The sequence below is a fragment of the Balaenoptera physalus genome (genome assembly GCF_965194825.1).
Source record: "Balaenoptera physalus genome assembly, chromosome: 6".
Taxonomy (NCBI): Eukaryota; Metazoa; Chordata; class Mammalia; order Artiodactyla; family Balaenopteridae; genus Balaenoptera; species Balaenoptera physalus.
This window is the reverse complement of record NC_138885.1, coordinates 64,849,831-64,876,978: the sequence shown is the minus strand read 5'-3', so window position 1 is coordinate 64,876,978 and position 27,148 is coordinate 64,849,831. Positions and strand designations below refer to the sequence as shown.

General features: G+C 38.3%; 1 protein-coding gene across 1 annotated transcript in view; it reads left to right on the top strand.

The window, feature by feature from the left end:
* The first annotated feature begins 1,102 nt into the window (after positions 1 to 1,102).
* TLK1 (tousled like kinase 1) overlaps positions 1,103 to 27,148 on the top strand; it is a 196,858-nt gene continuing 170,812 nt past the window's right edge. The window contains exon 1 of the mRNA XM_082465376.1: positions 1,103 to 1,857. The gene's annotated coding sequence lies outside the window, so the exon portion shown is untranslated. The remainder of the gene's footprint in view (positions 1,858 to 27,148) is intronic.

The window sequence follows — 27,148 nt, the reverse complement described above, 5'->3', positions numbered from 1 at the left end:
GGAGGGGAGAGAGATCTGGCTCAACTCCTAACACAGCAAGGACAAGTGGAGATTTATAGCCAAAGAGCAGGATGGGGATCAGTGTATGGAAAATTACTAAGATAAAATATCAAAGCCAGTGGGATTGTTGCTAGACTGACTCAACAGGATTCTTGCTGAAGGCAAGCCAGGGTGATAAGATATTAAGAGTGGGGGATGAGGAATTTGATCAGATATCAAGGGTGCGGGATTTTCCACTAAACTGACCCAGCAGGATTCTTGCTAAAACTGGACTAATGGCTCAAGGACAGAGCCTGAGGTCAGGGCCTTGAGAGTTTAGAGGAACCAGACTAGAGTTACGGCAAGAAGAGAGTCTTTGTCACCCATTAGGATAAAAGGTGACCTCTCTCAAGTCCATTTTACAGATGAGGAGCCTAAGGTGCAGAGGGACTAAAGGGCTTACCCACACCACACGGACACTAAAAGGCAGTAGGGGCACTAGGTCCCCGCTTGCCCAGAGACTACCAACTCAGAATGTTCTAGAACTACACACCACAGAGTCTCCAAGTGGAAGATGGCTTCTAGAGGTGGGATGAAAACCCTTTCTCAAGGGATATATGGCCCAGCCAGATCTCAGATTTGAAATTCCCCCATGAGTAAAAACTTTTGGAGATAAAATTTTTTAAAAAGCAAAATTTCTTATTTTGGTGAGAACAATTTTAGAAAGTAACATTTACCATGACCATAATTTCATAAAAGAAATGACATGTTTCATAAAAGAGATGACTTTTTATACCAAAAATATATTAGATTTAATCTTTAGATAAAAGACAGATTTTTTAAAATATTAAATACATTTACCTTAAAAAAATTTTTTTTTACTGTGTGTTTTCCTCTTATTTCTCCAAAGAGCAGTAAAATTTTGTGATCAAATGCTCATATGAGGCTCAAACTCTCTGCTTTAGACCCCTGAATAACAGGGGCACTGACTGCCTGCCTCACCCTGCAAGGTGCCATCACCAAGTAGGCATTTGATAAATGTTCTTTGATGATAAAAATGATGAGGACAGAATGGATTTATAATATTTATTACAGTTGGGAAACTGCATGCTAGGAGCACGGAGGACTTAAATTGCTTTTCCAAGGTCACATAACCAGTTATAAAAAGAGCTGGTGCTGGAATTGAAATCTTCTGTCTCCTGGTTGAGAATCCTTCTCCCTTAGACCACACTGACGTTGACAAAGGAAGTATAATAGGATGTCTCTTGTGTGCTTGAGGGAACCATATTAACTTACCCAGGCAAGAAAGATACGATGGAATCAAACATCAGGACTTATTATAAGATGTAAAGATAATATCAACCCAAGAGATCTCAGGAAATTTGGAGATGTTAGGTTCAAGCGACAAAAAGTCAGCATAAGGAGGAGTGGATGGGGGGGAGGGAATCTGGAATGTTTTTCTATGATAAAACACAACTGTTGGAGTGGCCAGGCTGCACTTATGCAGATGCTAATCAATTTCTGGAGTTCCAAACTGGCAAGGCTTGTTAGTCAGGCTTTAAACTGAGAGGAAAGGGAGAAGGAGTGTCCATTTAACTCAGATATCACCAAACATATTTATGGTGTAGAATATTAGACTGAGAGTTGTCAGTAGAAAATAACATTGAAAAATTAAGCTTTGTTGTGCACATCAATGAAGCATTATAGTTATACTTCTGGTGTATTAGAATGTGGGGTAACCACACTGTGGCACCTTAGATGAGTTTATGCAAGAAAAGGAAGAGGAAGTGAATTTACCATGGCAAACGGTTTGAAATAACTCGTGGTGAAAACCAAAAGACTTCCTACCACCAAAATCTGTTATAGAAAGTGAGCCAGGTAAGTAACAAAATGATATTTTTAAATTTTATTGCATGAAGTTTCTACAGCAATATGTACTGTGTTATGGACAGTGACAGTCGTGTAAGATTCGAGTTCTCTGAGTTGTTGAGCATCCGTCTTCAGAGCACTTTTCAGTTTCTAAGAATGTAACATGGGGCAGGAAGTAGAGAAATCAACCAGAAGGAAGGTTTTCATGTGCCCAAAGGAGGTCGCCACAGAGATGTTATGAGATAAGTAGACGTATCTTTAGAACTACCTTCTGGGCTGCCTGCTCCTAACTGCTCTCCCTGGTCCGCCCAGCTGTACACACCTGCTGGGTGAAGTTACTCTCAGCCTCTGGGATGTATTCAGGTTCAAATGCAGCTTCCATTCTCCTGCTGGTAACAGTCAGAAAAGCCTATTTCCTTCACATTTCATGGCATTCTCTATGAATTAACCTTGCCCTAATTTAATTAACTAGCAAGTTTTCCCTTGTAAAGCATCCTAGTTTAGTCACTAGGTGGTTCAGGTATAAGGATGTTGCAATACAAGGCAAATAACTTCAGCTTCCAAAGTATCCCTGAGCTTTAAGACTGGGTTTTGGGGGGTTTTTGTTTGTTTTGTTTTACTTAGGTTTTGCACAGGGAAATTGTCTTTGTTTATTGCGGGGCTCAGCTCATTAGATGTGCTCACTATGGAGATTTTTCTGATTATTTCTGGGACTGAAATACTTGCCTGCCCCACATACTTGCCTGGGTGTGGTTTCTGGGAGAACTGGTGTTAAAACTGGAAAAATAGTAGTCATGGAGAGGCCTGAAGGGGTGGTAAGAGGAGGAATGGTGGGGAGCAGCCCTAGCCAGGGCTGTCACACACACAGGGGGTGCGATATTGACGGTGAAGGTGTGGGTGGCATGATAACTGATTCCCCTTCAGAGGGGCACGATGAATACACACCTTGGTCACCAGCTCAGCTTTATTCATCTAAGAGTAATCAATTGGTTCACCGATCATGGCAGTGTAATGACATCCAAATTCAGAAGAGTCATACAACTTTTTAACATAAGGAAAATGCAAAGAAATGCAAACTAGGATATGATACTATATTTTGGCTGACTAATTAACTAGTAGAAGGTATGAAACAGGTATTCTCATACATCGCTCGTGGTACAAGCTCCTGAAAATTTTGAGAAGGTGGATCAATAGTGTATTCATTTGCTAGGGCTGCCATAACAAACCACAGACTGGGTAGCTTAAACAACAGAAATTTATTTCCTTACAATTCTGGAAGCTAGAAGTCCAAGATCAAGGTATAGGCAGGGTTGGTTTCTTCTGAGGCCTCGCTCCTTGATGATAAAAATGATGAGGACAGAATGGATTTATAATGTTTATTACAGTTGGGAAGCTACATGCTAGAAGTACAGAGGACTTAAATTGCAGATGACCATCTTTTTGTGTCTTCACATGATCTTCCTTTTCTATGTATCTGTGTCCAAATTTCCTCTTCTTATAAGGACACAGGTCATATTGGATTAGGGCCCACTTTAATGACCTCATTTTAACTTAACTTTACCTCTTTAAAGTCCCTTCAGATATAGTAATATTGTGAGATTACTGGGGATTAGGATTTAAACAAATAGACTTTGAAAAAGGACACTTTACTGAGTTATTCTACCTTTAGGAAGCTATACTAAAGAAGTGAATATAATTCTTCAAATTATAGGATCCTACATTATTACCTTTTTATAACCTGCTTTTCTTACCCATTATATATTTTTAACATTTCTCTATGAATTTATATACCTACAACATCACTTTTAATCACTATATAGTATTCTGTCATAGAGACATCGTAATTTATTTTACAATTCTCCTATTTTTTTAAAACACATTTATTTATTTAATTTATTTATTTTTGGCTGTGTTCCGTCTTCGTTGCTATGCGCGGGCTTTCTCTAGCTGTTGTAAGCGGGGGCTACCCTTCGTTGCGGAGCACGGGCTCTAGGCGCACGGGCTTCAGTAGTTGTGGCACGGGGGCTCAGTTGTTGTGGTTCACGGGCTCTAGAACGCAGGCTCAGTAGTTGTAGCGCACAGGTTTAGTTGCTCCGCGGCATGTGGGATCTTCCCAGACCAGGGCTTGAACCCATGTCCCCTGCATTGGCAGGCGGATTCTTAACCACTGAGCCACCAGGGAAGCCCCCACCTGCCTCTTTGGAACATGTGTCTAATCCAACATCTTTCCACCCTCTCTTGGACTCTCTTTCCTCGTTCTTCCTATCCTTGCAGAGTTCCTCCTTTTTTCCATTATTATTTGGCTATCTCAGAGTTCCATAACTTTTTCTTTCCCTTCTTAATCAAATAGAGAAAAAAATGCACACCATACTTTATCAAGCATAAGATGCTACTGTCAGCTGCTCCATTATTTTATATACCTTTATGTACCTTCCTTTATATAAGAAGGAAAAAACTAATTAAACTATGACAAAATGCCTTAACAATAGTCTTGCATGACTTAGTAATCAGTTAAACTAGCCTCTCATTGCTCTGAAATTATTACAAGGGATTTGGCAATTTTTCCTGCCTTCAGTTGTATTTCTTGTTGAGTAATAAGAATCTTTTTGTATGTATCCTAGTGACAAAATATAACATAGCTTCATCTACTTGTGGGTATCTCTCTTTCTCAGTTTCCATAAAGCACATAGTTGTTGGATTGAAAGAAAATATGGAAAATATGTTGACATTCCTCAGAAGATGAAGCCTTAGCTAATATCAAAGGCACATTCCATTGCTCTGTTTCACTGCCTCTCTGTGTACACAATACCTCATTTCAATGCCAAAATTACAGTAGAAACTTTTTAAAAGACATTTCAAATGGTGGTTAAATTCAACCTGTAAAATACCAACAATGCACATTACTCAACTGAAGTGAAAACATTATAAACAGCTCTGACCAAGTATGAACATACAGCTCTTCACCAACAGCAACTGAAAAGGCCATCATCCACTGTAGAAGCACAATTTCAGACATATTAAAATGCAAAAAAAAAGCTATCTTAGAATCATAAATATGTATCTATAATTTATTAATTGTGATATATTTAACAGAAAAAATAAGACATCCACAAATGTCATTTCCCTATTTATTAAAAATACATTTAAATACATTTACATACACTGAATTAAATACAATTAATTAAATACATTTAAATACATTTTAAAAATTTAGCATATTCTATTTTATTTGCCATATTTAGGTCACAATTTCCTTTTATACAATATATGTAGATTTTTCTTTTTTGAGCACCATTACAGACTCATGGATTTTCACAGATGCAACTCATTTCAATTAGCCATAATTATCTTTTTCTTTTTTGAAAGTTCAAATTGACGTAAGTTAACCAGGACTAACTTTAAGTTGGCTCCATTGTCCTTTCAACATTGCAGTGACTATTAAAAAACATCCTTGCTTTCTGAAAATATTAAGATATATTAAGCCTATGTTGATTTTTCTCCCTGTTGTAGGACATGAAATTAGCTACTTGTAATGGCTGCTAGAATTAAAGACCAAAATCTGGGTACATGCTCAGGTTACAAATTATATCATTTCATGTTGTCCTGGTGTAGCCGGGATGGTAACACTGCTAGGCCACCTTAATGCAGAGCTGGAAAAGGTATTTCTCTAGAAAATCTCGAGTTTACATTAATTTATCCACTTTAACAATAATATTCCAATCTAACTCTAAATCCTTCAAAATTCTGATCCAATACACAAATTTTTAGTTTGTTATCTATACAACATACCTACTTAAATGTTTAACCCCTCACTTAACCATAATTTTATCATCCTCTCTTTTATAATCCTTATTTAGGTCATCAATCGCCAATCCACAGTAACTTTATTGACATGGCTAAATTTCCTCCAAGAAATTTTGTATAAACTTTCACTCTCCACACTCATGCTCATAGCAGCATTATTCACAATAGCCAAAAGGAGGAAGCAACCCCAGTGTCCATTGACAGATGAATGGATAAACAAAATGTGGTATATACATAAAATGGTATATTATTCAGCCTCTAAAAGAAGGAAATTCTGACACATGTTACAACATGGATGAATCTTGAGGACATTATGCTAAGTGACATAAGCTAGCCTCAGAAAGACAAGTATTGTATGAATCCACTTATATGAGTTACCTAAATTAGTCAAATTCATAGAGCTAGACGGTAGAATGATGGTTGCCAGGGGCTGGGGATGGGGGGAATGAAGAGTTGTTGTTTAATGGGTATAGAGTTTTATTTTTGCAAGATAAAAAGTATTCTGGAGATTGGTTACACAACAATGTGAATGTGTTTAACACTACTGAAACTTACACTTAAAAATAGTTAAGATAGTAAGTTTTATGCTAAGTGTATCTTACCACAATTAAGATGTTTTTAAAATTTACACTTTCAACAGTACGGTATGAGAGTACCTATTTCTCCTAAAATTACTTTTACAATGGAAAAAGCACTAGCTTTATTCCTCAAAGTTTAGTGAAGTTAATTGGAAGATTAACAATATTAACACTATATCAAATAGCTGTTTTAGTAAATTTTGCAGTGGAGAGTTAAAAAAACCCTCTAAGAATGGGTTCTTAACCTGGAGGTCCGTGGATTTTTAGAACTAGCAATCAAGCCTACCTTTATGGATCCCAATACATCACACCAAGATTATAAAATGTGGGCTATGTAAGTCATCCCAATGGTATGCAGAGAAAAGAACCATTTCCTGATAGTCATATGATAAAGGTAAACCTAAATCATTATTGCTACACAGACAAAAATTTAAAACTCCTGTGTGCAAAGGTATCACTCAACTGAAATTTAACAGCCCAGGATATGGGATGGCAAAAGAAACACCTGAAGGATACACTGAAACACACTTAAAATAATGTAGTATAACTGTGGAATGCTGAGAAATAGCATTTTGATGGGAGGGGAAAATGAAAAACCTACAATTTCTATTTCTATCATGTTTTTCAAAGAAGCAATACATTTATTTGTATATTTCAATGCGGCTTTATTTTCTACTAGTATTGGTTCTGATTTAATTAAGGGAAAAAACTTTTGCCATGTTGGCCTCTTTACAGTCTCCCACTTTAATACTAGTGGTTCCCACGTTTTCAAAGAAAAGGGAGTCCATGAGCCATTATTGTAAGCTGTGTCAAAGGTGTACCATCTACTTGGCGATTGCTAATTACCCATTGTGAGATAGCTTTTTTTTCCCCCGTTAGACTTGCTCTGTCTGAATTATCAACAAAATCTCAGGTTACTTGTTCACTGGTATTCTGTATGATGAAGACATGAAAATACCAAACCTCATATTCCATGACTTCTGCCTTGTAGAACCTTTTCAATAGATCAGGCTCTGAAACCTCCAAATTTTGAATTTACAAGATGAACCTTCCCACGACAGAGAAGTTTTTCCCCAACAGAGAGGACCGCTGGATCTACCGCTTTGACTGTGCCACACCCCAACACATACCTCCCGGAAGACCCACTGGTGAGGGATCCTTCCAACTTCAGAGTGACTCTGGGTTTCAGATCTCAAGGCTCAGAAAGACTCACTACTCCTGGGACTTCTGAGTTCAGAGTGACCCTGGCATGATTTTGTGGGCTAGCGTAGAAAACTAATCTAAAAGGGGCACATGACTAACATAACACTACTTCTAAGAGAAATAGTTCCAAGTAGCAAACAACTTAGTTACAGATAACCTTTTAAAAAAAAGCAATTCTTCCATTGTTTTGAAAAATGGGTACATGACCCTTTCATTGGAAACTTACTGGATGGACAGGACTTGATTTTTATTTTTTAATAATGCACATTACATATTACCAAAAAAGGTTGATTCTGGCGCTATCAGAGCCATGCTTTGTTCATTTTAATCTTTTAAATAAATTCCTTAACTGCAGAAATGTGCTATAAATTTATTTTAAAATTGATCAGTAGGTAAATAGATAGGAAAGACTTTAAGTTGTAATCAGAAAAGAGCTAAAATAGGCAAATGTTTTCTTTTGTAGATGGGAGGATAAGTATATTAGGTTCAGGTTTTTCTGATCATGCAGGGTTTTAAGGGCATTTGCAATCATTTCTCATTTCCATCCTTCAGTCAATCAGACCTACTTCTGGTACATCTTTGGATACTGGTCTAACTTCCCATTCTCATTACCGCCAACCCAACCACCAAGTCTATCCCGCCCAGCTGTCTCACAACCTGCTAACTGAATAGCTTTAATGGCCCTTTTATTTATCCTATCCAAAGCCATTCCAATCCTCTACTTTGGCACACTCATTCCAGGATCTTTCCATTGCAGTTTTAAATGTGTTAATTTTTATATTGAAAATTATCCTACTCATCATAAGAGGCAGATATTTTACATATTTTTTGCAATTGAGATGTTGGGCTATGTTGATCCATTGCTATTTCTTAAATGGTGCCTCTGAGCAGAAAAGTTTCATGCTTTAATTAATTGAGCTGACACCTTTATAGCACATTAATTGAGCTTATGCATTTATATCACACATTAAATATGCATGTCAAATACATTTATAATGTATTTCCAGTTCTCCAGCCCATGTCCTTTGGGTTTCACTTTTTTCTTCTGCATTTGTTTTCCCCTGGTAATTATAGGACATAGATGAATACTTTCCTTAAGTAAACACCTGGACTTACCCTATGATTAGAGGAGAAAGACCATCTCCCCTACACAAGTTGCTTAAGTAAACATTTACTGAACATCTGCTCTGGGCCAGGCAGGATGCTAGGTACTGAGGGTACAAAAATGGATACATTGTATTTATTCTACCTACAAGAAACCTGGGTGCTGTGGTTCTCATAGCTTAGCGTTCTTAGGAGTCATGTGAGGGTATTAGTTGAAATTCGGATTCTGGAGTTGTCATCTGCCCCAATTTTAAAAGTATGGGGTACGGCCCAGAAATCTGTATTTTAGTAAACCCTCCCAGTGAGTCTGTTGCAGGTAGTCTCTTGATAAGCCTTTGAAAGCACCACATTAAATCCTATTGAATGTTTAATATTTGTGCCTGTAGTTTTGGACTGTTATCATGAAGTTTTTTTTCAAAATGCTATTTAAAGGAAAATGTTATTTAACCAGTTTCCTTTTCCATAAATATTTTTTCTCTGTCACTTTTAACTAAGAAATCTTCTCATATTCAGAGATTAATGCTTAAGTATAAGAAGATTTAAAGTATGAGTTCTTTGCGAAAAACCTAGACATTTATCATATATCGTCTCGTCCACTTCCCCCCCATTAAACCATACAGTTAAACACTTTATAACACTATTACAGCAATGTTATCACTTTGTAGAAGTCCAGATTTCGAAGTATACTACTCTGAGTCTGTTTTTTCTTCACAGATATTCTTCCTGAAAGTAGGGTCTCCCGCTTCCAGGAGGAAAGGAACATTTAGTTTTTTCTAGTCTAACTAAAGACCCAAATCATGATTTACTTGAGAAGCAGATTCTAGCCATATTTCACTACTTTGAAAGAGACTATGAAAATAAGTTTTAACAAAGCAAAACATTAAATAATCTACCAGGTAAGTTTTTGGAGACCTATTCATTCATACAGGTAGAATTTGGTATTTTTTTCACTAATGCTTAAGTTTGATCAGGCAGAGTCCCACCACCCACTCCCTACCCCAATTCCAGTTTTACACTTTTTTTTTTTTCAAGAACGTACGCTTGGGTGACTTTTTTAAATTTATTAATTTATTAATTTATTTATTTTTGGCTGCGTTGGGTCTTCGTTGCTGCACGCGGGCTTTCTCTAGTTGTGGCGAGCGGGGGCTACTCTTCATCGTGGTGCTCGCCGTGTCTTCTCTTGTTGCGGAGCATGGACTCTAGGCGTGCGGGCTTCAGTAGTTGTGGCACACAGGCTCAGTAGTTGTGGCTCACGGACTCTAGAGCACAGGCTCAGTAGTTGTGGTTCACGTGCTTAGTTGCTCTGCGGCATGTGGGATCTTCCCAGACCAGGAACTTGAACCCGTGTGCCCTGCATTTGCAGGCGGATTCTTAACTACTGCGCCACCAGGGAAGTACTTAAACTTTCTTTTTCAACTCATTGTGAAGTCTCTCTTAAAACCAGGCTGATAATGACCCCCAGACTACTTCCTTCCTCCCATACCTTTTTTGTATTTCAACTGCCAGCTGCTTAGTCTTTTAGAGCCGATTAAAGGGATGCCCTCACTCACCCTACAGAGAGGAAATCTATTCCCCTCGCCTTAGTTCTCTACAACCTCTGTCGATGCACCTGAGGAGATACATATACATATATACATATATATAAATTGACAGTTACTTGGCTGCCCTATATTATATATATATATATGATTATATATGTAATACTGGCATATATATGTCAATTTTTGAGATCATTAAAAAAAAATCCTCCTGGATTTGATGTTTTCTAATAAGGAAGAGACAACTGTCTGTATTACATTTAAACAAAATGAAAAGTCCCACCACATCTCACTTAAAGCAGCTATGATGCCTTTGAGCCAGTTGGGATCTCAACAGAAAATCTTACAAGAGCAATCATTTTTAGGTTTTTATCCATACGTTCAACCAAAAAGAGATCTAAGAAGACGATAGCACACAAAATAAACAGTATTGATTATTCAGGGACTATATGTGTAATTTCAGGAGCAAAACATGAGGATATATTTAATTATTGCCCCCTGGAAAATGATAGACTATAGATCTTCTTCAGGTACTGTTCTCTTCTTAGTGCCTGACGTTATCTTGTTGGGAAAAGGGTGTTTGGGGTTGTGAAGAGTATTTCATGTCTTCAATGGTGAGGGCCAGAAGAATTCCACTAGTTTCATCTCTACTGACAGCAAATACATAAAAATGCATCTCAGAGAAATTTTGCTGCTGACTCCACTTGCCAGACACAGACATTCTGCATTTTTTTTTTTTTAAATTAATTAATTAATTTATTTTTATTTTTGCCTGTGTTGGGTCTTCGTTTCTTTGCGAGGGCTTTCTCTAGTTGCGGCAAGCGGGGGCCACTCTTCATCGCGGTGCGCGACCTCTCACTATCTATCGCGGCCTCTCCTGCTGCGGAGCACAGGCTCCAGACGCGCAGGCTCAGTAGTTGTGGCGCGCGGGCCTAGTTGCTCCGCGGCATGTGGGATCTTCCCAGACCAGGGCTCGAACCCGTGTCCCCTGCACTGGCAGGCAGATTCTCAACCACTGCGCCACCAGGGAAGCCCTGCATTTTTTTTTTTTTAATTATTATTTTTTAATGCTATTCTTGTCTGCTTACATTCTTTTTATTTATGTATGTATATATGTATGTATGGCTGTGTTGGGTCTTCGTTTCTGTGCGAGGGCTTTCTCTAGTTGTGGCAAGCGGGGGCCACTCTTCATAGCGGTGCGGGGGCCACTCTTCATCGCAGTGCGCGGGCCTCTCACTATCGCGGCCTCTCGTTGCCGAGCACAGGCTCCAGACGCGCAGGCTCAGTAATTGTGGCTCACGGGCCGAGTTGCTCCGCGGCATGTGGGATCTTTCCAGACCAGGGCTCGAACCCGTGTCCCCTGCATTGGCAGGCAGATTCTCAACCACTGCGCCACCAGGGAAGCCCCATTCTGCATTTTCAACTGATTGAGGAAAAGGGTATGTTAGAAAAGGAGCAAAGAATGAGCAGAATAATGATTCACATAGTGGTTGCCAAGAGCCTTGCACTTCAATCTCCTCTCTTTTTTTTCTAATATTAAACAAATGGATTTTTTCCTCTCAATGGAAAATAAATACAATGGCTTTCACTTCTAATTTTATTCAAATTTTATTTCACTGAACTTTTTTCTCAACCACAAAAATTCAGTTTATTCCATAGTAAAGAATGTGGAAACTAAAATTACATAATGAACGATCAACTTCTGTGGACTGTTGTACAGTCCACAACCTGCACAACTATATATGGTAGCCCTAATAGAAGAGGCTCATTTTCCTACATTTCCTGAGCATTGTGTTTGCAGATTAATATGAAGAGAAATTAAAGAAATACATTTCATCAATGGAGAGCCCCAACTATATCCATGACACACTGGCATGTAAACCATTTACTTTTGGCACAAGAGGAGAAAAAGATCCAGACATGCCATGACCAGGGCAATTGCATTATTAAAGTAATAAATAAATAATAAAACCAAACAAAAAATTAAAAGTCACCATGGAGATGTATTTTATATCCTTGAAGACACAAGGGTTTTGGTTAGGTTTATGAAGTCCTAGTGGTAGTGAGTCCATTCCCCCTAAATTAGGCCTTTCATTCATTCACTCCTCGTATTGATTTTTCTAAGCATGGCTACTGGCTTCACATACCTGATTTATCTTAGCATATGGCTGAGCTCACAGATTTCCTTCTTTTACCAAATGTGTGGTTACCAATACTGTACAAGTTTGTACCTGAGCAGAATGTGTTAAAGAGCAAATTTAAACAAAATTTCTCATAGCAATTTAAATTGGCTTTATTATTAACCAAGGAAAATTAGCAGGCTTTACATCTTAATCATTCTATAGATTCTGTAACTAAAAACTAACAAGTTCATGTGTTAAAGTATTATTGATCCATTAGGCAACTAATTCCAAATCTGAGTATAATAGCATGGAAACATAATCAAGTAACAAATAACATCCTGCATCATAAATCCTCTCTTTCGTGAACAGGCTCAAGACTTATGAATGGCTAGAACAACAACTATCAAGATGTTGGGATTTGAAACATGTCCCTTAACATTGTCTTAAATTCTCTGACCTTGTGGCCATGACCCCTTGAAGTCCAGTGTTACAGATTGCTTTCTTTTGTTACCAAGAATCTTTAAAATCCAAATGCCCTTTGGAGGCTTGCGGCTTATGTTATGAATATAATAATAATAGTAATACTGTTTGTACATGTATTTAGAGCAAAAATTCTCAAGGTGTATTCTGGGGTAGAAAGGATCCTATGGACAAATTAGATTAGAAAATGTGGAATCAAAGTCAACTCACTTCTGTACTTCTGTAAGCTCTGAAGATGCTAGTGTGCCTTGGGACTCTTTAGAGAAGATTCTAGTATGCAGCATTCCCCCAATTTATTTTTTATTTATTTATTTTTTAATTGAAGTAGAGTTGATTTGCAATGTTGTGTTAGTTTCAAGTGCACAGCAAAGTGATTCAGCTAGATATATATGTGAATATATACATATATATATTCTTTTTCAGTTTCTTTTCCATTGTGGGTTATTACAAAATACTGAGTGGAGTTCCCTGTGCTATACAGTAGGTCCTTGTTGGTCATCTATTTTATATATAATAGTGTGTATATGTTAATCCCGAACTCCTAATTTATCCCTCTCCTGCCCGCGACCCCTCCGCCAACTTCCCCCTTTGGTTACCATAAGTTCATTTTCTATGTCTATGGGTCTATTTCTGGTTTTTTTTGTGTGTTTTTCTTTTTTTGAGCTGCATTGGGTCTTCATTGCTGCGCGTGGGTTTTCTCTAGTTGAGGCGAGCGGTGGCTACTTTTTTCGTTGAGGTTTGTGGGCTTCTCATTGCAGTGTCTTCTCTTGTTGCAGACCACGGGCTCTAGGCACACGGCTTCAGTAGTTGTGGTGCACGGGCTTAGTTGCTCCGTGGCATGTGGGATCTTCCCGGACCAGGGCTTGAACCTGTGTCCCCTGCATTGGCAGGCGGATTCTTAACCACTGTGCCACCAGGGAAGCCCCTATTTCTGTTTTATATTCTGTAATACCAAGGAGCAGAGATTTGTTAGACTGCTGTTTCACAAGACACCCTCAGGGAAGTGTGTTGGCCATGCTGGGTGAACCCCTTCTTACATCCAGCTAGAAAGAATGCCAATATGGGTCAATGACAAAATGGAGTTCCTAGGTGGGACCAAGGGGTTTAGTTTTCACTGGGAGGAGTAAGAGAATTTTAAACTTATTTCCCTTTTGTTTTTTCTTGTGGCCGTCTCCTGGCTGCTGTGAGATGCCTGACGGTGACCTTCATCTAAGAAGGCTAAGTGAATTCAGCGTGCAGTTCAGGGGAAAGGACACTTCAAGTAGGCACCTCTGGCCAGCTCCAGTTCTGACTTAGGAGAATGGCACTCTCCTTACACTTTCTTCCCAAAATGGATGTGGAGGTAAATTTGGAAGGTCTTAGGGCGTGTTTCTTGTTAGGGGACTCACTGGGGTCCCAAGGCACAAGGGCAGAACCAGGTTCTATGGAGCTTGAAAATTACCCAACTTGGAGGTTGGGGGAACTTGATAAGAGAAATAAAATACAAAATTAGGAACAAAAGTGACTATTTAAAATGAGGAAAGGAATCACAACAAATTAAAATTTTAAAACTGGCAAAAACCATGAATATCACAAAACCCAGAAAAACAACACACATTTTATTAACTGCCTAACACACCTCTATTTTTTAAAAAATATTTTTTGCTGCATCCTTGTTATTTGTCTCTTCATATGAAGCTTTCAAATTTTGAAATAACATTTTATATAGAATAGAAAGATAATCCAGGCTTTCCTCTAACAAGTTTGAATTTTGTTTTTTGCTATTGATCGTTCAGAAAAGTTTCTTTCAGCATCAAAACTTATTGGAAATGGCATGTAGAATTTTAGGATTATTTTCAAATTTTGGCAAACTTTTACCTAGTGTCTTTCATATATGAGACTTAGCATTTCAAATTTTCTTGTCAGTAATTAATGTAACTCTTTGAGTTGAAGACATTTGTTGAATAGTTTGTCACCAATGTCCTATTGTAGTGGCTTACTAATGACCTTTATGTTGAACCCTTACCTTCCCATCATGGTGCCAGGTGAGTTAGCACAGTGGGCAGCAGGAGTATTCCTGAAAATGATTCCTACACTTTGATGAGTGGCAGTAACTCAACTATACATTGAAGCACCTGTGACCCTCCTTAATATAATCCACTAAATTCAAACTGAATGTGTCCTCAATTTAGCTTCCTCTTAGCTTGATCCTCCAAATACCCATGGCCACACCAACAACACTTATATTGTGTCCTGAGGGCTGGGAAAGTCAGAGTAGGAAAGAACAGTAGTATTAATTAATTGCAATCTTAAGTGTACAAATTTTACAAAAATTTATGACCTTGTGAACATATTTCCAGAACTTCTCCCAGGGTCTTGGAGGGATCTGTATAAGTGAGGGAAGCTGAGTTTAAGCTTCATTAGCATCAGGGTAAATTTGCCTCTGAGTTTCACACCCTTTCTTACTCAGGACCCCGCAGCTGGATAGTCAATACTACATTAACTTGGAACAGCTTACTATGCATAAATCCTATAGAAATGAAGAGTGTGGCATAATGCCAGCGAAACAGTACCTTTCACAGCTTTCCTTGCAGCTTGGAGTGGCCATGTGAGACAAGTTCTGGTCAATGAGACCTTAGCAAAAATTCACTGAATAGAGGCTTCTGATAAAGCTCTTTCCAAGTTTTAGCTGGCATATGCCTTTTGCCTTTGTCATTTTCTTCCTACTTGGAACTCATGTGCAATGCTGGAGGTAGAGCAGCCATATTGTGACCACAAAATAAAAACATGAAGGCAAAACTATATGCTAAGATGGAGGCGCAGAAAGATATAAGGCTCCTAACCTGAGGTCACTCTCTACCTTCAAGCTTGTTGGTACATGAAAAAAACTTGTCATGTTTTCTGTTATTTGCTGCTGAATGCAATCACAAATTAAAATGCTTCCCTTGGTATTGATTTTGAATTAAGGATCCAGGAGACAGAATTTCTTTTGCAACCCTCTGTGGGACTTGGAACATTTAAAAAATTGGTTGCCTATGCAATGAAAAATGCACAGTGTTTTCACAAGTCTTTCCCATGCTTCTCATTGACATTTTAAAGTCAGGAATATTTGAAGTTTTAAGATTATACTATCAATATTTGAGTTGATTTTTTTCAGTTTTATTTGAATTCCCTTAATATTATCTTGTTGCATGGAAATTTCACTTAGGATGTGGTATTGATTTAAGATGATTTTTCCATGGTTGACTTACATTTCATTTATCTTTATTTTGTCCTTTTGTAAAATGGAAATAATTGCTGGTTCCTACTAAACGTAAATGAGGTAAATGAGTTTGTTATAATTTCTTTGTATGTCCTCAGTAAAGTATTAAACATTATTTCATGAAGTATTTTGCTTAGGTCTTAACGTGCATATTAGGATCTTGCAAAATAATATTTTAAGTGTGTCCAGAATTATTGCTTAAACTAGTGGACTTTGGGCTTTTCAGGGTAATACATTAAAATTGATCTTATTTTTGCTGAGAGCCTACCAGATATTCTTCACCTAAATCAAACATAGGGATAAATGAATTTCACTTGACCTTTGCACCATGGTTAAGTGCTCCTTATAATTCAGTGATATCTGTTTTTATATTTCATGTTATGCATATGGGTGGCTCCTGCTTCTCTCCCCGCCCATGACTTTGCAATTCAGTACAGGGTTCACAATATGTCATGTAATCTCCTCTAAACATGAAGTTTCCTTTTGTTTTAGAATATCACTGTATTCTTGTATTGGTAAGTGATTAAATCTCTACTTATAGTAAATTACTTTTTCATTCAACAAATATTTAATGAGCGCCTCCATAGAACAGATATGGTTCCGGGTGCTGGGGATGCAGTACAAATAAAGCTGACAGTGTTCTTGCTCCTATGAAGTTGACATTTTAGCAGAAGCAAGCAATAAACAATGCTGTTTTAAAAACTAGGAATGGGGACTTCCCTGGTAGTTCAGTGGTTAAGACTTCGCCTTCCAATGCAGGGGGTGCGGGTTTGATCCCTGGTCAGGGAGCTAAGATCTCACATGCCTTGCAGCCAAAAAACAAAACAAAACATAAAACAGAAGCAATATTGTAACAAATGGAATAAAGACTTTAAAAATAGTCCACATTAAAAAAGAAATCTTAAAAAGATAAAATAAAATAAAAACTAAGAATGGATCTAGGGAAAGGTGGCAAGCTGCTTTCCTAAAAATCATGATTAGAGGAACCCAAAATCCAGCAGTTCAAAAAATATCTCCCATTTGGCTGAAACGGTCTTGTGCCCCCTTCTCCTTAAAATTCTCTCTTGCACTTCAACTCATGGCACTGGCACTATTCTTGTAAAAACTGTTAACACTGATAAATAGCTTAGTGTCATGAGTAAATTTAGAAAGGACTTGTGAAAATATTGTAGATTTTTAATGGTATTGAATCAGAGAATGTTAAAACCGGAAGGGAATTTGGATATAATGTAGAAACTGTATTATCTGAGAGCTACCTGAATTACCAGCTCAAACAATTAAGACCTTGGACCCTGAAGGAATGGTGTTATCAGGTGTACATATTCCAGGCCAAGATGTCTGTTTCCTAGATTGGCGCCAAATTGGGGAGGCTTTTGGAGGTGGATGCCAAAATATGAAGGAGACTCCTAGAGATGGGTGGATTAATGGAAGAAAGTACCGAAGATGAACTTTTTTTGTTCTTGCTATTTCGATTAGAATTAACCTTAACTGAACCAACCAAATAAAGAAAAAAGAAATAGCTGAATTTAATGACTTTATTCTCTAATCATTCATGTTTCATCAGTTATATGAGAGAAATATAGAAGTAATTATGAAAGGTGATCACAAAGTAACGGGCTGATTATTTAAGCCTGCATAACCTACAGTCTATGGCTAAGTATTCCTGCCCCCATCCCTTTGCAGTTTCAGTTCAGAGTGACTTTTATTGCTGGGCTTTCCAAGCCAATGGGAAGTCAAAGATTTAAAAAAAAAAAAAAAGTCAGCTTCTTAATGGGTCACTATGGGCAATTTGGGGAGGATATGTTTTTCTTCCAGTTTTATTGGTATTTAATTGACATATAGCACTGTATAAGTTTAGGTGTAGAGAGTAATGATTTGACTTACATACATCATGAAATGATTACCACAGTAAGTTTAGTGAACACTAGCAGGATAATTCTTTGTCGTGCAGGACTGTCCTGCACATTGTAGGATATTTAGCATCTCTGGCTCCTAGCCACTAAATGACAGGGGCACACCCTCCCCCCACCCTCCCGCATCATTAGGACAATCAAAAATTTCCCTAAACACCCCTACGGGGAGGGGGGAGCTGTATTATCCTCCTGATTGAAAACCACTGGTAGAAAGATATTCAAGGTTGAATCCATGAATGTGAAACTGGGGATACCAAGGGCTGACTGTCCAATGCAATTTTATATGAGACTTGAGCATCTGCACATTTTGGTATCCACAGGAGTCATGGAACCAATATCAAGGGTACCAAGGTACCAAGGGATGACTGTACCTTACTCCCATATGATATGTGCTAGGCTAGCTATTTGTGTTCATCTGTATGGGAGCACAGAGGAGGGGCACCTAAATGAATCTGGTGGTTCTCACAGGTGTTTAAGTGTTATTCCTACCGAAACAATCCAATAATACCATTCCTACTCAAAATATTTTAGAAATTCTCTTCTGGATTACTTTTAGAGCCTGAGTCATGTTCTTTTGAATTTGTTCAACAGAGGAAACTTTCTTCCTTTGGAAACAACCCAAAGTCACTTGTAGCCAAGCCTTGTGAATAAGATGAGTGAACAAGCTGGATAATATTACTTGTAATTAAAAACAGTTCCACAAAACACAAAATTATGAGCTGACACTTCGTAGTTATTGAATTATGAAAAGCACTTAACCCAGGTTTTAATAACAGGTACCACTTATTTCATTGTTTTTCATATTCGTTATTATTACAATGTTGTTAGCACTCTGTTTTAAGTACTGTGGGTATAGAAATGAAAGGCAATTCCTGCCTTTAAGGAGTTCACTATCTAGTAAGGTAGGGAGGCAAGTGAACCAACAATTGCAGTACAAACATATAAGTGCATGCTAGAAGGGGTATACTTATGAGGCTATGGGAATGCAAAGGAAGGGCACTAGCTCAATCTCACAATGAGGAATGTGGAAAGTTTGCTGAGGGAATCTGATGTTTTATCTGAGTTTTGAATGTACAGTGCTCATTGGCTTGGAGGAGGAACTGAAGATACTCTGGGCAGATGCAGTAACATATCCAAGCTACAAAGGATTCAGTGTGGTGCATTCTGTGAGCTTCAAGTTCTTTGGTGTCTATTAGGGAGAGGAAGAAGATGACACTGGTGAGATAGGCAGCATCATTTGTCCTAACACTTCTATGTACCATACTAAGGAATTTGGACTTTGAATTGGAGATGAAGGATGGCTCTGAAGGACTTAAAGGATAGAAGTCTGAGGATACTTGCATTTCAAATCATTCTAACAATAGAGTGGAAAATGAACTGGAGGAGGGATAAACCAGAGACAGAGTGGTTAAGATGTCAGGAAAGAGGAGAGAAATGAAGAGGTCCTAAATAGAAAAGTAGGAGTGGGGATTAAAAGGAGAGGAAGGATTTAAGACATTAAATATAAAAAAATTATAAAGTAACAGTAATTACGCAATATGATTATGGATCAGGAAAAGAGATCCATTCTGATCAATGGATCGGAATAGAGAGTTCAGAAACCAGCATGTGCCTGGGAATTATATAAAGATTGCATTTTAATTTACTAGGAACAAGATGGAATATTTGATTTAAAAAAAAGTGTTGGTTAGAGGGGTATATTAGTTTTCCAATTAACAAATTATCAAAAACCTGGTGGCTTAAATACAAATGCATAATCTTACAGTTCCGTAGGTCAGAAGTCTGACGTGGGGCTCACTAGGCTAAAATCAATGTGTCAGCAAGATTGCATTCCTTCCTGGAGGCTGTAGGTGAGAATTTATTTCCTTGTCTTTTCCATTTCTAGAAGCCATCCTCATTCTTTGGCCTCCCTTCCATCTCCAAAGCCAGCAACAATGCATTTTTCTAACCATTCTAACCACTCTTTTTCTTTCTTCCCCCTACCCCCACCTGTTTTTTTTTTTTTGGCCATGCTGTGCAGCTTGCAGGATCTTAGTTCCCCGACCAGGGATTGAACCCAGGCCCTCGGCAGTGAAAGCGTGAAGTCCTAACCACTGGACTGCCAGGGAATTCCCTCTAACCATTCTTCTATGGTCACATTTCCCTCTGACTACAGCCAGGAAATGTTCTCCAATTTTAAGGACTCATACGGTTAGATTGGGCTCACCTGGATGACACAGGATAATCTCCTCATTTCAAATTTCATAACCTTAATCACATCTGCAAAATCTCTTTTGCCATGTCAGGTGACATTTACAGGTTCTGAAGTTTAAGGTATAGACCTCTCTTATGGGCCATTATTCTGCCTATCACAGGTGAAAAATGTCAATTTAGATCTCTACCTCACACCATAAACAAAGAATAAATTACTTATGGATTAAAGATCTAAACATAAAAATAAACAAAACTACCAAAGTATTAGAAGAAACCACAGGAGGATATCTTTAAATTAGGAAGACCTTCCTGGATAGGATAAGAAATCCAGAGGTCGTAAATAAAACTATCAACAGACTTGACCCAATAAATATTCAAAACATCTGTAAAGTGAAAAGCACCACAAGAAGTTTACAAAGTTAAAAGACAACCATCAGACTAGGAAAAAATATTGGCCACATACATAACAAAGATAATACCTGTAGTACATAAAGAGTGTTTACAAACCAATAAGGAAAAAACTTAGAAAAATGGGCAAATGATAAAAATAGATGATTTAAAGATGAAATCAAAGCAACCAATAAATAAAGAAGGAGGGAAAAGCTAAATTTCTTTAGTTATTAGAAAATATTATTTAGGAATTTCTATATATGTGGTAAATCTTTAAAGAATAGCAAGGGAATGATAAAACATATTCAGGATACTATTTCCTGGGGTGGGGGTGAGGTGGAGAGGAGCACACTGGAAACTTTAACATTATTGATAAATATTTAATTTCTCAAATTGAGTGGTAAATTCAGAGGAGTTCATTTTTATTTTTAAAGGTCATAACATATATACATTATACTTATTTTTTGTGTGTATGTATCCAATGATTCTTGATTTCAAAAATGGAAAAGCAGGTTTGTTTTTTACTTTTTATTTGGAAACAATTTACAGTATTTGAAAAAATTTCAAACTTAGAGAAAGTTGCAACAATTATGCAAAGAACTCCCATATATCCTTTGTCTAGAAGCCCTACTCAAGTTTGGCAATTGTCCCAATAATATTCTTTATAGCAAAAGGATTTACTCCAGGTTCATGTGTTTGTGATATTGTGATTTATAATAAGAAATATATATTTGGTCTTCACCCCATTTTTTTGGCACAAAGGTCCTAAAACCCTTGGAATTTTCTAAGCCATAAAGGTTCTTGATATTCATAACAAACCTCTTTCAACCAGACCTTAGTTATGTTTTTTAAATTTATTAATTTATTAATTTATTTTTGGCTGCATTGGGTCTTCGTTGCTGCCCGCGGGCTTTCTCTAGTTGTGGTGAGCGGGGCCACTCCTTGTTGCGGTGCACGGGATTTACATTGTGGTGGCTTCTCTTGTTGCGGAGCATGGGCTCTAGGCGCGCAGGCTTCAGTAGTTGTGGCTCATGGGCTCTAGAGCGCAGGCTCAGTAGTTGAGGTGCACAGGCTTAGTTGCTCCATGGCATGTGGAATCTTCCCAGACCAGGGCTTGAGCCTGTGTCCCCTGCGTTGGCAGGTGGATTCTTAAACACTGCGCCACCAGGGAAGTCCCATACCTGAGTTATGTTAATGAAGTGAGTTGGAAAGCCTGCAAGGGTGGGGGGTGGTTGCCATGGTAACCAACCATGTGATAGATAGAAGGTTGGAAATTTCAGTCCCACCCCTTGACCTCCAAGAGGGAGAGGGGCTGAAGGTTGACTCAATTACCAATGATCAGTGCTTTAGTTAATCATGCCTATGTAATGAAGCCTACTTGAAAACTCAAAAGGATAGAGTTCGGCTGGTGAATACATGGAGGTGTGGGGAGAGTGGCACACCTAGACAGCGTGGAAGTTCTGCACCCCTTACCACATGCCTTGCCCTAGGCATCTCTTCCATCTGGCTGTTACTGAATTATATCCTTTTATAATAAACTGGTATACATAAGTAAATGTTTCTCTGAGTTCTGTGAGCTGCTCTATCGAATTAACTGAACCCGAGGAGAGGGCTGTGAAAGCTTCTAATTTATAGCCAGAAGTACAAATAACAACCTAGATTTGTGACTGGCATCTTGAAGTGGGGGAGGCAGTCTTGTTGGACTGAGACGTTAACCTGTGGGATCTGATGCTGTCTCCAGGTAGGTGATGTCAGAATTGAGTTAATTGCTTGGTGATGTTGTAAAAACACATATTTTGGTTCTGTACCCAGTTGTCACATTTCTCTAGTTGCCTTCACCCTGAAACAGTTCTTCAGTCTTTCCTTGACTTCCATGACCTTGACATTTTTGAAGACTACAGGCCAATAATTTTGTAGAATGCCTCTCAATATAGGTTTATTTGAAGTTTCCTTATGATTAGACCCAGATCATCCTGGAACATCACAGAAGTGAAGCTGGATTCTTCTTATTGAATCCCAATATCTAGCCTATGACGTCAATTTGTCCCATTTCTGGTGGCACTGATTTGATCAGTTGCTTAAGATGGTATCTGACAGGTTTCTCAACTGAAAAATTACTCCTCTACCTTTTTGTAATTAATAGGTATTTGAAGGAAGTACTTTGAGACTGTATAGAACTCTGTTCCTCATTCCTCTTTCAGACTTTAGTATTAGCATCCATTAACGCCTCGTGCCTGAATTGTTACTATGCTGATTGCCAAAATCTGATTTTCTAATTCCATCATTCCTTCTACATTTATTAGTACAGAAAGTGAAATTTCCCTATATCCCTATATTCCCAGAGATATCCATTACTAACATTATTTTTTAATCTTAATTTTTATTTCTGTAATTGAGGTATAAATGACCTACAACACCATGTTACTTCCAGGTATACAACATAGCAGTTTGATATTTCTATATATTACAAAATGATCTCTAGTACTAACATTAATTTTTGATAGCCTGGTGATTCTTTTTTTTTTTTTAAATTAATTAATTAATTTATGGCTGTGTTGGGTCTTCATTTCTGTGCGAGGGCTTTCTCTAGTTGGGGCAAGTGGGGGCCACTCTTCATCGCGGTGCACGGGCCTCTCACTATCGTGGCCTCTCTTGTTGCGGAGCACAGGCTCCAGAAGCGCAGGCTCAGTAATTGTGGCTCACGGGCCTAGTTGCTCCGCAGCATGTGGGATCTTCCCAGACCAGGGCTCGAACCCATGTCCCCTGCATTGGCAGGCAGATTCTCAACCACTGCGCCAACAGGGAAGCCCTAGCCTGGTGATTCTTATTACTAACATCAATTTTTTTTTTTTTAACTTTTTTTTTTTTTTTTTTTTTTTTTTTTGGCTGTGTTGGGTCTTCGTTTCTGTGCGAGGGCTTCCTCTAGTTGTGGCAAGTGGGGGCCACTCTTCATCGCGGTGCGTGGGCCTCTCACTGTCGTGGCCTCTCTTGTTGCGGAGCACAGGCTCCAGACACGCAGGCTCAGTAGTTGTGGCTCACGGGCCCAGTTGCTCCGCGGCACGTGGGATCCTCCCAGACCAGGGCTTGAACCCGTGTCCCCTGCATTAGCAGGCAGATTCTCAACCACTGCGCCACCAAGGAAGCCCTAACATCAATTTTTGATAGCTTGATGATTCTTATTTCTCCAGATGTTCAGGTATAAGAGGGAGAAGCCAGTGCTTGGGTTGATTCAGAGTGGGTTCAGTGAATGACCTTTCAAAGGAATAAGGAAGTTAATTGCTTTGGCAAGAGTGGGGTTGAAGAGATGGACTGTGGGGTCTGACTGGATAACGAAGGAAGTGAAGCCAGAGTGAGCTGACAGATTAGGAAGAAATGGAGAGAGGTGAGGACCTAGAACCTTGATGATGTTAACATGGTGGAGGGGCAGGTCTGGAGATACAAGACATTAGAACACTTGGGTTCAAGTGTTGGCATGGCTTTTCACTTTGGATTTCTCAGATGTTCACTAAAGCTTTAGAGTGTTTATATTTTCACCTCACTGCTTAAGCTCATGGAATGATCCATACTTATTGGAGTCAAGAAAAAAAACAACATTGCCTTCACTTGTGAGTCTGACAATTTGGGGGTCTTGGTGATGTTAGAGTTTTACACCACCAACTTTGATATTTTATTTCCATTTCCTAAAAGAAACACCATATTTTGTTTCAGCTACTATTTTCCTTAATGAGACATTAATTCTTCCAGCTTCTGTTGAAAGATGAGAACAAATGGCAGACCTTTATTGTCCTTGTATATAATCCAAACAGAAACTTTCTTGTGCTCAAGGTTTCTTACAGAAGGAATCTGTTCCTTCATGTAAATACAACTCCTCAATCATCATTATCAGAGTTAATCATCTGTGAACTTTTCAACATTTTTGTTAGGCCTCTAGTTTTATGAGTGGCATCTTCTCTAACTTTGAACTTTATGTTAAAGTAAAAAATACTTCCTCTTACCATTGTTTTCATGCCCATATACTCCTTCTAACATGCCAAGTGACTCATTTGCAGAATTTACGTGACTGAAAATTTGGTTTCTAATCTTTGTCTCAATAACAGTCACTCATTTTTAAGCCAATTTAGAAAAGCCTTGTGTGCTGCTGAAGCAACAAGTTAAAACATGTTGCAATCTTCTCTGCTGAGATAGTTCCTCCTCTGTTTCGAGGAATCATAGGAGAAAACAATTGGTCTCTTTAGTTTGCAGCACTACTATATTGCTAACCTGTGATTTCAATTATCCATACTCCAGAAGAAAGAATGCAGTATGGATAAAACAACTAGGAGTATGCTGAGGCTGGCTTTCTCATCAGCTCAGCATCAGAATTCCTATGATAAATACCACCTACTAACACACTGGGACCTGGAGGGTGGATGTGTTCTTCTGCCTTCTCAGATGACTTTTCTTTTTTTTTTTAATTTTTATTTTATATTGGAGCATAGCTGATTAACAATGTTGTGCTAGTTTCAGGTGTACAGCAAAATGATTCAGTTATATGTATACATGTATCTATTCTTTTCCAAATTATTTTCTCATTTAAGTATTACAGAATATTGAGCAGAGTCCCCAGTGCTATACAGTAGGGTCGTTGCTGGTTATCAGTTTTAAACACAGCAGCATGTACATGTCAATCCCAAACTCCCAATCTATCCCTCCCCTTCAACCTTCCCCCTGCCCCGTGCCACCCCCCAACCTGATAACCATAAATTCCTTCTCTAAGTCTGGTCTGTGAGTCTGTTTCTGTTTTGTAAATAAGTTCATTTGTATCTTTTTTTTTTTGGATTCCACATATAAGCGATTGCATATGGTATTTGTCTTTCTCTGTCTGACTTACTTCACTTAGTATGATAATCTCTGGATCCATCCATATTGCTGCAAATGGCATTATTTCATTCTTTTTAATGGTTGAGTAATATTCCATTGTATATATGTACCACATCTTCTTTATCCATTCATCTGTTGATGGACATTTAGGTTCCTTCCATGTCTTGGCTATTGTAAATAGTGCTGCAATAATGAACATTAGGGTGCATGTATATTTTTGAAGTATGGTTTTCTCTGGATATATGCCCAGGAGTGGGATTGCTGGATCATATGGTAGTTCTATATTTAGTTTTTTAAGGAACCTCCATACTATTCTCCATAATGGTTGTACCAATTTACATTCCCACCAACAGTGTAGGAGGGTTCCCTTTTCTCCACACCCTCAGATGACTTTTCTTTAATGGCTCCTTTAAAAATTCCATATTTGTGAATAATGAAATTGATGTATAGAGCAAATACTGTCTGCTTGATTGTCAAACCAAAAACTACTTCCTCCTCTCCTCTTTCTCTTCCTCTTTCCTTTTTCATAAAATGAATGGAAGGGGCTAGCTGCTTAATGTCAGTCTCACAGCAACGAAGAGCCTGGCCGTGTTTCAAAGCCTCTGAAAGATGTCTAGAGGACAAGGAGGGGGCAGCAGAGGAATCCACACCTTCTCTCATCTTTTATTCCTCTTAGCCAGGATTCCAACTCCTGTCTGTCTGATGTTCTTAACTGCAGATTATGAAAAATTAAGTCTTGGAAATGAGAGTAAGAAAGAAAAAAATGTCATCATGTATATTCATTTGATTTGGGAATAAAAGGGTGCCCTATAATTTAGAATAAGAAACAGGGATGACTCATTACAGCTATGAAGGTTATTAAGGAAATGAGTAAATTGGTCACACCACCACAACTGTGCTTGTCATCAGAGAAGCATTGTCAATTTCCCTATACAGTTGGTAATTGCTATTCCATACCTTCTTATATGGAATGTAAGACCTATTCTGGTGTAACAATAAATATTAGAATAGTCTTCAAATCCATCATTAGATGAGGCTATAAAAAGCTGTAACTAGAGCAGATGCAAGCTACCTCAGAACCTTGGAAAGAGTCATTCAAAATTACAGCACTGAAAAGACACTGAATTATCCAATGCTATAAAAAGTGTTTATATTTTTAAAAAGTATATATAAGATTTAATAGTCATCAGTGTATGAGTGGCTTAAGAGTTCTTGGTTTTCTCTTCTTGTCCTTCTTCCGTCCCCTCTGTCTTTCCATGGGTCAGGAAAGAGTGTTTTAAGTAGAGCTTGATTTCCAAAGCACCTGGCCTCTTCACAGTCTCAAGTGGCAGTTTCATTTAGAATGCAAAGTGGAACATCTTTTGGATACCTTTCCTATATATTCTATAAGGCTTTACATATGTGAGGGTGTGGGAAGGTGTTTATAAAACACCCTAGAACTTTCTTCCTTAATATCAGAAAGCAAAAAAAAAAAAAAATTAAACCACAATTAAGATTTGCCTTTCAAACCCTCAGGTGTTACCTCTAACCAGGTGGCCCTGGTCACCATCAGAGTACTGGAACCAAGGAGACCTTGTTCCTTTTTTGAGTTTATTCTGGACTCTTGGAGTGGAAATGAGCTTGTTCCCACTGGAGTTTAATTCCATTGCTTTTGACTCCAGAAAGGCCCCCGTGCCTTTTGACGATGCCCAGGGTTTTATTTTCACACCAGTCTTTCCCAAAGGAAACTCATTCCAAATACTTACCTTTTCCACTGAGGTTTTAGAAGGAAAATGGAATTCTGGTTCATACTGTGGTCTCTTGTAACCTCAGGTCTTTAATGTGATCACTTTCAAATTTAAAAGATCCAGGTGGGGGCTTCCCTGGTGGCGCA